Source organism: Castor canadensis, chromosome 19 (genome assembly GCF_047511655.1).
Source record: "Castor canadensis chromosome 19, mCasCan1.hap1v2, whole genome shotgun sequence".
Classification (NCBI taxonomy): domain Eukaryota; kingdom Metazoa; phylum Chordata; class Mammalia; order Rodentia; family Castoridae; genus Castor; species Castor canadensis.
In genome coordinates this window covers 42,095,534-42,107,045 of record NC_133404.1, presented here as the reverse complement: position 1 = coordinate 42,107,045, position 11,512 = coordinate 42,095,534, and the positions used below count along the sequence as shown (strand labels likewise).

Below are 11,512 nucleotides of genomic sequence, written 5' to 3'. Positions count from 1 at the left end.
CTTCCATAAGCCCTGTCTGCTTCACCTCCAATCACATCTGGCCCCTTCTTGGCCACCACCCAAGGCCAGGCTGCTCACTGCTCATTTGGATGCTGCAGCAGTCACCAACTGAGTCCTGACCTTTGACCTTGGCCTCTACAGCTCAGACCCCTGGCATGAGAGGGACCTGCCTGGCCACAGCACCTTTCTCTCCATTTCTTCTTCTTCTTCTTTTTTTTTTTTTTTGGCAGTACTGGGATTTGAACTCAGGGCCTTGCAATTGCTAGGCAGATGTCTCCCACTTGAGCCACTCCACCAGCCCTTTTTGCTCTCGTTATTCGTGTTTGTGCCTGGTCCAGACGGTCTGGACCACAATCCTCCTATTTATGCTTCCCACTTACCCAGGGTTACAGGCATGAGCCACTGTGCCTGTCCTTCTCTCCATTTCTTGTCAGTCCTCCAACAAGTCCTACAGATACTAAAAGGTCTTAAAGAAATGAAGGCAGAAAAGCTTTGGCATCAGGCCGTAACGACAGGAAGCGGCCAGGGAAGAGGCCAGAGAGGGAACTGTCTCCAGCAGAATTCGCCATTGGGCAGAGATGCATCTCCAACAAGGAGGGGGAGACAGGCTCTTTCATAAACGTGTTGGGACAAGTAGCAATCCATATGGAAAAACAAAATTAGCTCCTCACCAGCGCCACACACCAGCCTCAGGTGCACGCAGGGCTTCCACGTGAATGCAAAACTCCAACACGCGCAAAAGAAAGGAGACAAGACTATTTTTACGAGCTGAGGGTAAGGAGTATTTCTTTTTTAAGGACACTTTAAAATAACAACACGCCCCCTGTGCAGCTTGATAAAACTTCACAAGGTCAGTGTCACTGTGGCTGAGCATCTGGGTCAGCAGACAGGAAGTGACCCGTGCCTCCTGGTTGCCCCTGGTCAGGATGTGTGTTTTAGGCACAAGGACGGGGGTGGAGCTCAGTGGTAAAACTCCCAGCACCAATCCCATAAAAAAATCCTAGAGACAAAAAGCATCAGCCATAAAGGAAAAGATTAAAGGGACTGATGACATTACTTTTTTGTGTGTGGTTCTGGGATTGGAACTTGGGACCTACACCTTGAGCCACTCCACCAGTCCTTTTTTGTAGCAGGTTTAGGATTAGGATCTCTCAAACTATTTGCCTGGGCTGGCTTCGAACCTCGATCCTCCTGATCTCTGCCTCCTGAGTAGCTAGGATTACAGGTGTGAGCCACAGCGCCTGGCGATATGAACTTTTAAATGTTTAACGCAATAAAAAATGCCTTAAGTAAGATGAAAAGGTATGCCGGGAGCCTCTGTGGTGGCCCCAGTGATTCCCCAGCCCTCAGGAGACTGAGGCAGGAGGATTGGGAGTTCAAGGCCAGCCTGGGTTACATAGTGAGACCACGTCTCATAAAACCAAGAGAGAAAAAAAATGATATGTGACAAAATAGAGAAAATATCTGTGAAATATTTGCAATAAGTATAACCAGCCAGGAGTTTGGTACCAAAGCACATTTGCAAATCAAAAAGAAAGACACAGAATGCTAGGCGCCAGCGGCTCCCACCTGTAATCCTAGCCACTCAGGAGGCAGAAACCAGGAGGATCACAGTTCAAAGCCAGCTCATGCAAATAGTTCACAAGACCCTTTCTTGAAAAATACCCAACACATAAAAGGTCTGGGGGAGTAGCTCAAGCAGCAAGAGCACCTGCCTAGCAAGTGTGAGACCCTAAGTTCAAATCCCAACACTGCCCCCCCAAAAAAAAATATAGGGGCATGGCTCAAGTGGTAGCACTTGCTTAGTGAGCTCAAACCCCTGGGCTCAATCCCTAGCATTCCCTGCAAAAAGAGAGAAAGAAGAGCCAGGAGCAGTGGTACACGTCTGTCATCCCAGCTACTTGGGAAGGAAAGATTGGAAGGATCAAAGTTTGAGGCCAGCCAGGCAAAGTTAGTGAGATCCCATCTAAAAAACCAAGCACAGCCAGGTACCCGTGGCTTATGTCTGTAATCCCAGCTACTTGGAAGGCTGATATCAGGAGGATCACAGTTCAGTGCCAGCCCCCAAAATAACCAGCTGGTGACTGACCAACATAGACCCTCGCTGAGTATCCACTGAGTCCTCTACTGTGGCCCTGCTGTGTGGCCACAAGGCCGATGGGTTCAGAGGTCAAGGAGAAGGAGGGAGGGAGGGAGGGAGAGGGAGGAGAGAGGATGGGGAAGAGAGAGAGGAAGGGGAAGGAGAGGAAGAAGAAGTCTCATCACCAATGGACCTGGGAGGCCAAACAGCATCACTTCCGTCACACTTACTCAACAAGGCTCCGGCACGCCTGCTCCGTCACAGGGGCGGCCAGGTTCCAGAAGACCTGACAGGTGTGGGCCAGGCAGAAGCACAGCGTGCCTGGGAGTGCGTCCTGGCTTTGCTCCTCAGCGGGGTAGGGCCAGCCCCGCGTCCTGTCCCCGCTGCTGGTCGCAGTCAGGAGGGTACTTGCCACACCTGAGGAGCCCTGCAGTGACAGTTCCATGGGTGTCCCCTCCAAAGGCCCAGATGCCTGCGGCTCTGGTGTTGGTTCAGGAGCTCACAGAGAGGACCCTGGGCTTTGTCCCCTAGAAAATCTGTTCACCCTAAGCTTTCCCTCGCTCCCTGTGCAGAGAGGACACAGGGGACCCACCTGGGAGCAGACGAGCTCGGGGGTGTTCAGCCTCGTGCCTCTACTGCTCTTTGGAGGTGTGCAGGTCACCTGGAGTCGTGGCAGTGACACAGTGGGAGCAGTCCCCCAGTTAATTGAGACTAATTTAATTAAAACGCGCTGCTGTTTACAGACCGGTCACGCACACGTGTGGAGGGAGCGCAGACGGGACCGTGTCAAGAGAACACGCGTGTCGAGAGAGACACAGAGACTTTCTTCAGAGGCCCAGTGCTGAAAAATGTACCACTTTCAAGCCAGGCCCAGTGGCGCTCGCCTGCAGCCCCAGCTACTGGGGAGGCTGAGGCAGGAGGCTGGCTTGAGCCCAGGGTTGGAGTTTCAGAATCAGAGTTTTCCTTAGAAAGTCACTCTTTATTGCCACTCAAACAGGAAGAAGAGTCTTTATCTGCCACCTGGGGCTAATGTCCCAGGGCCTGGTCTCACCGAAGCTGCCCCACGCCAAAGGCCAAAAAGTCCACTCTGCCCAGTGAAAAGCTGCGAGGCTCCCCTGCCCCTGCGGGCCCGGACAATGGGGGCGGGCTGGGGGGGCACAGCTGCCTGGGGGCAGCATGGGGTCAGAAGTGCTTGGTTGTGGCTGCAGCGCCCAGAGAGGCCAGAGCCCCTGTGGCCACAGCATCAGCACCCAGGTCTGAGAGGAGACCGTGCAAAGACTGCCCGAGGACCAAAGGGTCCTCTGTGGGGACAGACAAACCTTTGTGCTTCCTCCCCTCCTCGCCCCGGGGGCTGCTCAGCGAGCCACAGAGTCACAGCCCCAGTCAGTCCCCAAAAGGACCCTGACTCAGCAGCAGACACAGCCTGGTGGGAAAAAGGATGTGGGGAGACGTCATTTTTGTCACTGTTGCTATCACCACGTCTGTCCGTCTGGCCTAGTTCCCGGCAGGGAGTCACCTCCACCCGCCATGGGCGTGGGCCTGAACCGCAGCTTCTCCCGTGGAGCAGCCAGATGGCTTTGTCAGCCTTCACTCAGGGGACAGACGTCTACATCCGACCAAGGCAAGCGAGAAAAGGCGTCCCCCGGCCCTCAATATCTCAGAAGTGGACCAGGTCCCGCTCAGGGGACAGATGAAGTCTGTCTTGTCCACGCCGGAGCTGAGCTCTAGCTTCAAGGCATTGCTTATAGGACTGGGGATGGGACTCCAGGGTAGAGCACCTGCCACACGTGTCCAAGGCCAGGGCGCCCATCACCAGCACCACGCACAAAAAGTACTGTTGATTTTGCTATTTGATAAAAAGTGCAAATCATGGTTACTAACAGAAGTTTGACAGACACAAAGAAACTACACTTCAGCTTCGTGGAGCCCTTCACCAAGCCACAGAGACCCAGGCGCTTGCCTGTCCTTCCCGCCTTTCCTGTGTGTGTTTCTGTTTCATTTATACCTGCCTTCCTTTTTTTTTTAATCACCAACTGCTTCTTATAATCCTAGATTTTCTGTTTTATAAACCAAGCAAACCCAATTTTTTCCCCTTGTCTCTCCCGCTGTGACGTGGGTGGAGAGCCAGGGAATGGCGTGGACAGTTACACCTACGTCCTGTTTCTAAGCAGGAGAGTCACTGGTCTACCTGCCCTGTCTCCACAAAACGCTGGAGCCTCAGTTTCCCCCCCCCAAACATTCACATGGAGGGAGTTCCCAGAGAGCATGGGCATCTGTGGACAAGGGCTTGGCTGCTCCTCAAAGCAAGAGATCACTAAGCCAGACACCGTTCCTCACGCCTGTAATCCCAGCTACTCAAGAGGCAGAGATCAGGAGGATCACGGTTCGAAGCCAGCCTGGGCAAATAGTTCAAGAGACCCTAACTCAAAAAAAAACCTTCACAAAAAAGGATTGGTGAAGTGGCTTAAGGTATAGGCCCCGAGTTCAAATCCCAGTACTGCCAAAAAAAAAAGAGAAAAAGAGAAAGCCACCTCCCCCTTCCCAAATTCAGCAGAGACCTATGTCCTCACCCTCAAGCTTAGTCAGTGTTATTCCAGCTCTGGTGCCCACAGAGCTGGTGGGACAGGCTGCCAGAGTGGCTCAAGTGGTAGAGTGCTACCCAGCAAGAGTGAGGTCCTGAGTTCAAGCCCCAGAACCACCACCACCACCAAAAAAAAAAAAGTTGAGCTGGTGCAAACAGACAGTTCCCATAGGCAGGTGTGGGTCACAGGCTGGGCTTTTGACCACTGGAGAAGTCACCAGGTCAGGTCATCACACCAGCTGTCCTCCCTGAGCACCTGCTGAGTGCAGCTGGCAAGCATCTTATGGAATTGGTTCATCCCGTTCTTGTGACATCCAACAGGAGAGATGTCGTGTCCCCATTTACTGGATGATGAAACTGAGGCTCTGCAAGTTAAGCCCCAGGTCAGCTTCCTCCGTGATGGACCAGGCCTCGGGTAGAGATGACCTGTCCAGAGTGGGGACCAGCCCAAAGCAAGCTTGTCTGCTTCTTCCTGCCTGAGGCACCGGACTTCTGGCCTGGGCTCTGTCACCTCTGCCTGGACGGTTGATCCAAGAGGTCGTGTTCGTGTGTGCCCTCATGGCCCCATGACCAGCAGGACACACCATGCCTGGCACAGTGGAGTCTGCCCTGGACACAGACCCTGGGGAAAAGGTTGAAATGGCCGTGGAGAGTCAGCCGCCACACCTGGGCACCAGGCCTCCCAGCATTTGCCTCTGCTACCCAAGGGACTCATGAAACCCACGAAGTCCAAATTTTATAAGGCCACCCAGCACCCTGGGACTTCGCACTCTGTACTTGTTGACAGTGGGGCTAGGATGACGGCTTCCACTGGGCTCTAGGCATAGGCCAGAGGTCCAGGGCCACAGCTCCCCAGCTGCCTTCCCCAATGCCCTGCGTGACCTTGGCCAGGTCTCACCCCCTCAGGGTCCCACTTGTCTTCTCTTCGTGGAACCCTAAACCCTGGGACTCCGGAAGAGCAGGGATGTGAGGTCACCCTCTTTTGCCCACCCTCAGGCCTGGCCCTTCCCCCGGTGCAGCCACCTGCACAGAGGAGCAGTGACCGGGGGTGCGGGGGACACTGTGGGGACATGAACTAGAACAGAGAAGTGTGGGCACCTGTGCTGCGTGTTAACTCTGGTCCCCAACATGAACTCTCCGGGAGTTCCCCTAACGCTCCCCCTGGGTGAGGTGACCCTATAACCCATTTCTATGAAGATGAACCCTGAGAAAAAGGTGGCCGAGCGGGGATTTTGCTTGGTTGGTGTTTCTCGTAGCCACTTCCTGTCCCAGATAGAGGCTCCAGGGCCTGCCTGACGCTTGTGTAAGGTCACAACTGAGGCCTCTGTGTCTGAGGACTCCTGTCGTGCAGAAGAGCGGTCTTGGGTGACCTCCTTTCCCGGCAGAGCCTCTGCTCCTAAATGCCCCAGTACCACCCACGCCCACCCTTGACCCAGTTAGGGACAGGAGGCCAATTCAGACCTGGCCCATGAGGCTGCAGCGGTAGAACACCTGGCCTCCCAAGGAGGAGGAACTCAGGTCTCGTGTATGCCCCACCTCGGCCCCTCAGCCCCAGGACTGCATTCGTTTATTTATTCTTGGTGGCACTAGGATTTGAACTCAGGGCCTCAAGCTTGCAAGGCAGGTGCTCTCCCACTTGAGCCAGTCCACCAGCCCCCTGAGGGATGCAGCTGAAGAGCAGACACCTAAGTGTGGCATTCCCGACAGTCGGAGGAGATGGGGACTGCCTGATGTTCCCCAAGTCAGCCCGGGCTGGGGAGCGAGCGTCCTGGCAGCTCCACCCCACCTGTGTCACTGTGTCACTGTTTGCTAAGTCCTGAGCAGGCCTGTGCTGTTTCCTCCTGGGACAGTCTTGTTTGGCTCTGGTAGGGATTCCACTCCGCCCTGTTTCCCAAGCCTTCTGTCTGGGTCGCGGGGTGACGCCTGGCGGAGGAGGGAAGTGCTAAGCAAGATCCCAGGACTTCCCTGACACCCCACCTCCACCACACACCTGTCTTTCCGTGACCCCTGGCAAAGGCTGCAGCTTCGACTGGGATGCCTGTAGAGACAGGGACTTTCTAGACTTCTTTTTCCTCTGGGTTTTTATGGAGAATCAAGTTTTCTACAGTGAAATCATTCATTCAACAAAAGAATTTTTTGGGGGGGTGGAGGCTCAGACCTGCCGTGTCTCCTGCAGAAGGCGCTCCAGGCCCCCGCAGGGAACAACAGCAGGCCCAGTGCAGGGATGAGCAATGGGCCAGCGAGGGAGAGGAGGTGGGAGAAGTGAGGCAGGAGGGGAGGGGCGCAGGCCAAAGGGACAGAACGACCGAGAAGTCTGCGCTTTCTGGTTTTTCTTTTTATGGTTTTGTTGTTGTTTGTTTTGTTTTTGTTTTGCAGTACTGGGGTTTGAACTCAGGACCTACATCTTGAACCACTCCACCAGCCCTGTGTTGTGAAGGGTTTTTTGAGATAAGGGCTCTCGAACTATTTGCCCGGGCTGGCTTTGAAATTCGATCCTCCTGATTTCTGCCTCCTGAGTAGCTGGGATTACAGGCGGGAGCCACGGTGCCCAGTGCTTTCCGTCTTTTGGTGTGTTTGTTTGGGGCTGAGGACTGGACCCAGAGTCTGGAGCATTCTAGGCAAGCACTCAGCCCAGCCACCTGCTGGGGCCTCTCCAGGAACACAGAGAACTGAGCCCTTTGCCAGGACCTGACACTGTGTCATTGTCACAGACGTAGACCATTATCTCATAAATGGCAGTCGTGGTGTGCGCGTTTGTTCACTTTGATATCGGGCAAGAGAAATCAGGTCACGTGGCCAGGCTTGGCATACTTTGATCCAGGACTCCAGGGAGAAGGTCCCTTGGGAACCCAGGTCCCTATAGGGACGGTGACCACCTCACTCCTCTTCCAAGCTCTGCCCCAAGCCCATACACCCTGCCTGGCCCAGCACAGACCTGCCAAGGCAAGTCCTTACCCGTCACTGGGACCTCATGGGGTCAGACAGTCACAGGTTCAAATTCTGACTCTACCACTTCCTGTACATGTGACCTTGGGTGAGTTACTGGATCCCTCTGAGACGGAGTGTTCTTGTAAACTGGGTCATGGACACTCTACAGGGGGTGGGGAGGACCGAATGAGGCTGCGTGTGTGAGAGCACTTGTCACGGTGCCAGCTCAGGGCAGGTTGCCACTACAGTTATTCATTACTGCTCGTGTTAGCATGACTACCTTACAATTTACTGGGTGTTTGTTTGTTTGTTTTATTGTTATTATTTTGCAGTGCTGGGGCTGAACTCAGAGCCTTCACCTTGAGCCACTCCACCAGCCCTATTTTTGTGAAGGGCTTTTCAAGATAAGATCCCATGAACTATTTGCCTGGGCTGGCTTTGAACCGCGATCCTCCTGGTCTCTGCCCCCTGAGTAGCTGGGGTTGTAGGCGGGAGCCTCCGGGTCTGGGTACGATTTGCTGTTGACACAGGGTTTCTCTGCCCAAGTTCGCGTTTGTATTTGTGACTGTGTTGGCACCGAGCTGTCGTGTTTAATTGCTGCTGGCTAACAAGAACAGAACGAGGTGGATTTAATGCGTAAATGATGCATTGAAGCCAAGTGAGGGCCAAACGATGTAACAGCCCTCTGTGCAAACAGGAGTACTGCAGCAATTCAAACAGAGAAGTCGGGGGAACTGAGTCACCCCACACATGGCGCCATCCAGAGGCTCCTCAAACCCAGAAGAGGTCAGCCCCCACTGCTGAGCTCCCCAAAGTTCAGCAAACATCTTCCTCACATTCGACTGACATGGTTCTTTTGCATTTTTCTGGGTTTGCAGTTTTGTATTTTTTTCTATTTTTGTGGTGCAACCCAAGGCCTTGCTCACGCTAGGCAAGTGCTCCACCACTGAGCCACACCCTCTGCCCCGGTATTGTTTGTCAGGTTTGTTTCTCAGATGTAGGTGCATTGCTAAGTAGAAACAAAAACTGTAATATGAAAAAGGGGAGCCAGGCGCAGTGGTGCACACCTGTAATCCTAGCTACTTGGGAGGCAGAGATTGGGAGGATCATGGTTGGAGGCCAGCCTGGGCAAATAGTTCATGAGACCCCATCTCCAAAAATAACCAGAACAAAATAGACTGGAGGTGTGGCTCAAGTGGTACAGCACCTGTGAAGCCCTGAGTTCAAACCCCAGTCCCACCAAAAAAAAAAAAAAAAAAAAAAAAAAAGATTGTGGGCGGTTCGTGGTAGTGGAATGGTTCAAAATGGTACAGCGTCTGCCTAGGAAGTGTGAGGCCATGAGTTCAAACCCCAGTGGCACCCAGAAAAAAAGTTTAAAAAAAAGGAGTGGAGTGTATAGACACATATGTGTTTCCTTTCTTTTTTGGGGGCAAAAAGAAACACTAAGGGATAAACCAGGTCCAATAAAAACTGGTACTCAGAGCTAGGAATGGCTCGAGTGGTAGAGCAGCTGCCCTGCAAGGTTAAGGCCCTGAGTTCAAAACCCAGAACAAAAAAACCGGTACGCGGATGTGGAGAGGGACCGTACAGAAGGGGCACAGGTGGCAGCCGTGTGCATCTGCTGCAGTTCTGACCTTTCTTATTTTGAACTCAGGGCAGGAACTCCACCACTGGAGCTGCTCCCCAGCCTGTTTGAACCTTTGAATCTATTCACCTTGCATTGAGGGATGCGTACGAGCTCGGAGAAGGACTGTGTACCCAAGATCAGGAAAACTAATGCACCCTGGCATGGGGTGAGGAGCTCCCAGTCCTCTCTTCCTAAATGTCGCCCACAGAGCTCAGGTCAGAGACCTCTTGCCACTTCAGGGACCGTTCTCCCTAGAACTGGAAAGGACTCCTCGCTCCAAAAGCCAAAAGCCTGCCAGGACCGTTCCAGGAGAGAACTCAGCACGCACAATGGGGGAGGCGGGCAGTACAGCACTGTCCTCCAGGTGACTGGGCCACCAGGGCTTCCTAGAAACTGAGCCTGAAACGGAGTCTAAGTCTCCTCCATCCCAAGCAGGCTCGCGGCCTGAGGGGCGGCTGCCAGGAAAGCCCCACTGGTCTCAACCAGTCTGGTCCACTTTGGCCCACAGCCTGCCCCCTGTCCCGTGTGTTGTCATGGGAATGAGTTGGAGATACTGTGTCAGAGAACTGTTAGCTGACCTCTGACCTTAGGGACAAAGGATTAAAGGACCAAGTGGCTTGCAAAATGGGCACGGGGCACCTCATGGGACATGCGGGAACCAGGCCACAACCAAGGCCACATCGAGAGGTTCAGCCATGACGGGAGACAGGCCGCGCTCCTGCCTAGGAGGAGTCGCTCATGGCACCGAGACAGAAGTGCAGCAAGAGCAGAATGGTCAGCACGCCTGGGGGAGGCCGAGGGAGAAGCGTCCGAGACACCTCCCAGGCCACGGGAGGAGCTCCCTGACCACTGTGGCTGCCCGGTGCTGTGCGACACTTACACTTGGTACTTTTTGTTTTTTGCAGTACTGGGGCTTGAACTCAGGACCTTGAGCCACTCCACCAGCCCTTTTTTTGTGATGGGTTTTTTCAACATAGGGTCTCGCAGACTGTTTGCCCAGGCTGGTTTTGAACCTCGATCCTCCTGATCTCTGCCTCCTGAGTAGCTGGGATTATAGGTGTGAGCAACTGTGCTGGGCTCCACTGGGTACTTTTGGGCCCTGTGTAACAGATGAGTAAACTGAGGTCCTGGGAGGTTGGTTGGTTTGCCCTGGGGTATTTGAGAGCATTTTGGAGCTGAATTTGAATCCAAGGCTGGGCTGATCACCAGCACCCTGTCACAGGTTGGGGGGTAGGGGGTGTGCAGGGGACTCACTGGCACAAATGTAACAGAAAAGTCAACGTGAACTACTGTGACAGTGCAGGTGAGCAAGACGGTCCACGGAAAAGTCAAGAGTGAATCACAGCAGAGCCTCCCACACGGCGATGCCCGAGTGAATCGTGTCTGATTCAGCCGGGCTCAGCTCCATGGAGAGGCAGAGGCAGTGCTTTGAGTGGGCGGGTTTTCTGTCCATACTCCCCCATTCAAATCGTGAGTCTTCCTGTCTCAGAGCCTGGCCTCAGTTTCCAAGTCTGTGAAATGGTGTTAGCATTGGTAGTGACCTGCTTTGGGGGGCTATGAGCAGTGAAGAGGCAGTCGCGTAAAACCGAACACAGTGCACAGATGAGCCAGCAATGCGCTGTGCGTTTCGGCCATCAACTCAGAGCGTCCTTTGTTGCGGAGTCTCCGGGAAAAGATGCCCATGGGGTGTGGTTTGGGGAGCAGCTAGTGGCTAAATTCCCAGGACACCCGTGGAACCTCTCCCTCCATCCTTCCCAGGCCAGCTCAGAAAGTCACTTGGTGCACAAGCCAGTCCCCCATGTCTCGTGAGGCAGGTGAGCCTGGGCAGGGCCAGCGTGGTGTCCCACTTTCTCTGTCTTCTTCCGCTGGTAGACAGAGGGGATTTAAAATGGGTAAATTAGTAAAATTCTCCAAACACTGCCCACTGCTCTGAGAATTAAACTTGACAGCCAGGCTGGGGAGTGGCTCAAGTGGTAGAGCACCTGCCTACCAAGCGTGAGTTCAAACCCCAGTGCCACCAGAAGAAAAAACAAAACATAAACTTGACAGCCAGACCCAGCCTGCCAAGTGCTCGAGACCTGGTCCTTGTTACCCTCATCTCAGCTCTTCCCCTCCCCCCATACGCCCCCCCCAAACACCGCCTGCTGTGTCCTCTGGGCTCCCCAACCTGGAAGGCCCTTCCTCCAGCTCTGCCTCTTTCTTGAGCCTTGGCTCACAGATCTCGTCCTCCCAGAAGCCTTCCCTGACTGCCCCAGCAACAGCAGCCCTCCCGGTCCCAAGAACCCCTCATTGCTGG

At 54.0% G+C, this 11,512-nt stretch overlaps 1 long non-coding RNA gene across 1 annotated transcript in view; it reads right to left on the bottom strand.

The window, feature by feature from the left end:
- Positions 1–236: 236 nt before the first annotated feature.
- Positions 237–11,512, bottom strand: part of LOC141419246 (uncharacterized) — a 16,811-nt gene continuing 5,535 nt past the window's right edge. Inside the window, exon 2 of the long non-coding RNA XR_012444023.1 lies at positions 237–11,081. This is a non-coding gene — a long non-coding RNA (uncharacterized lncRNA). The remainder of the gene's footprint in view (positions 11,082–11,512) is intronic.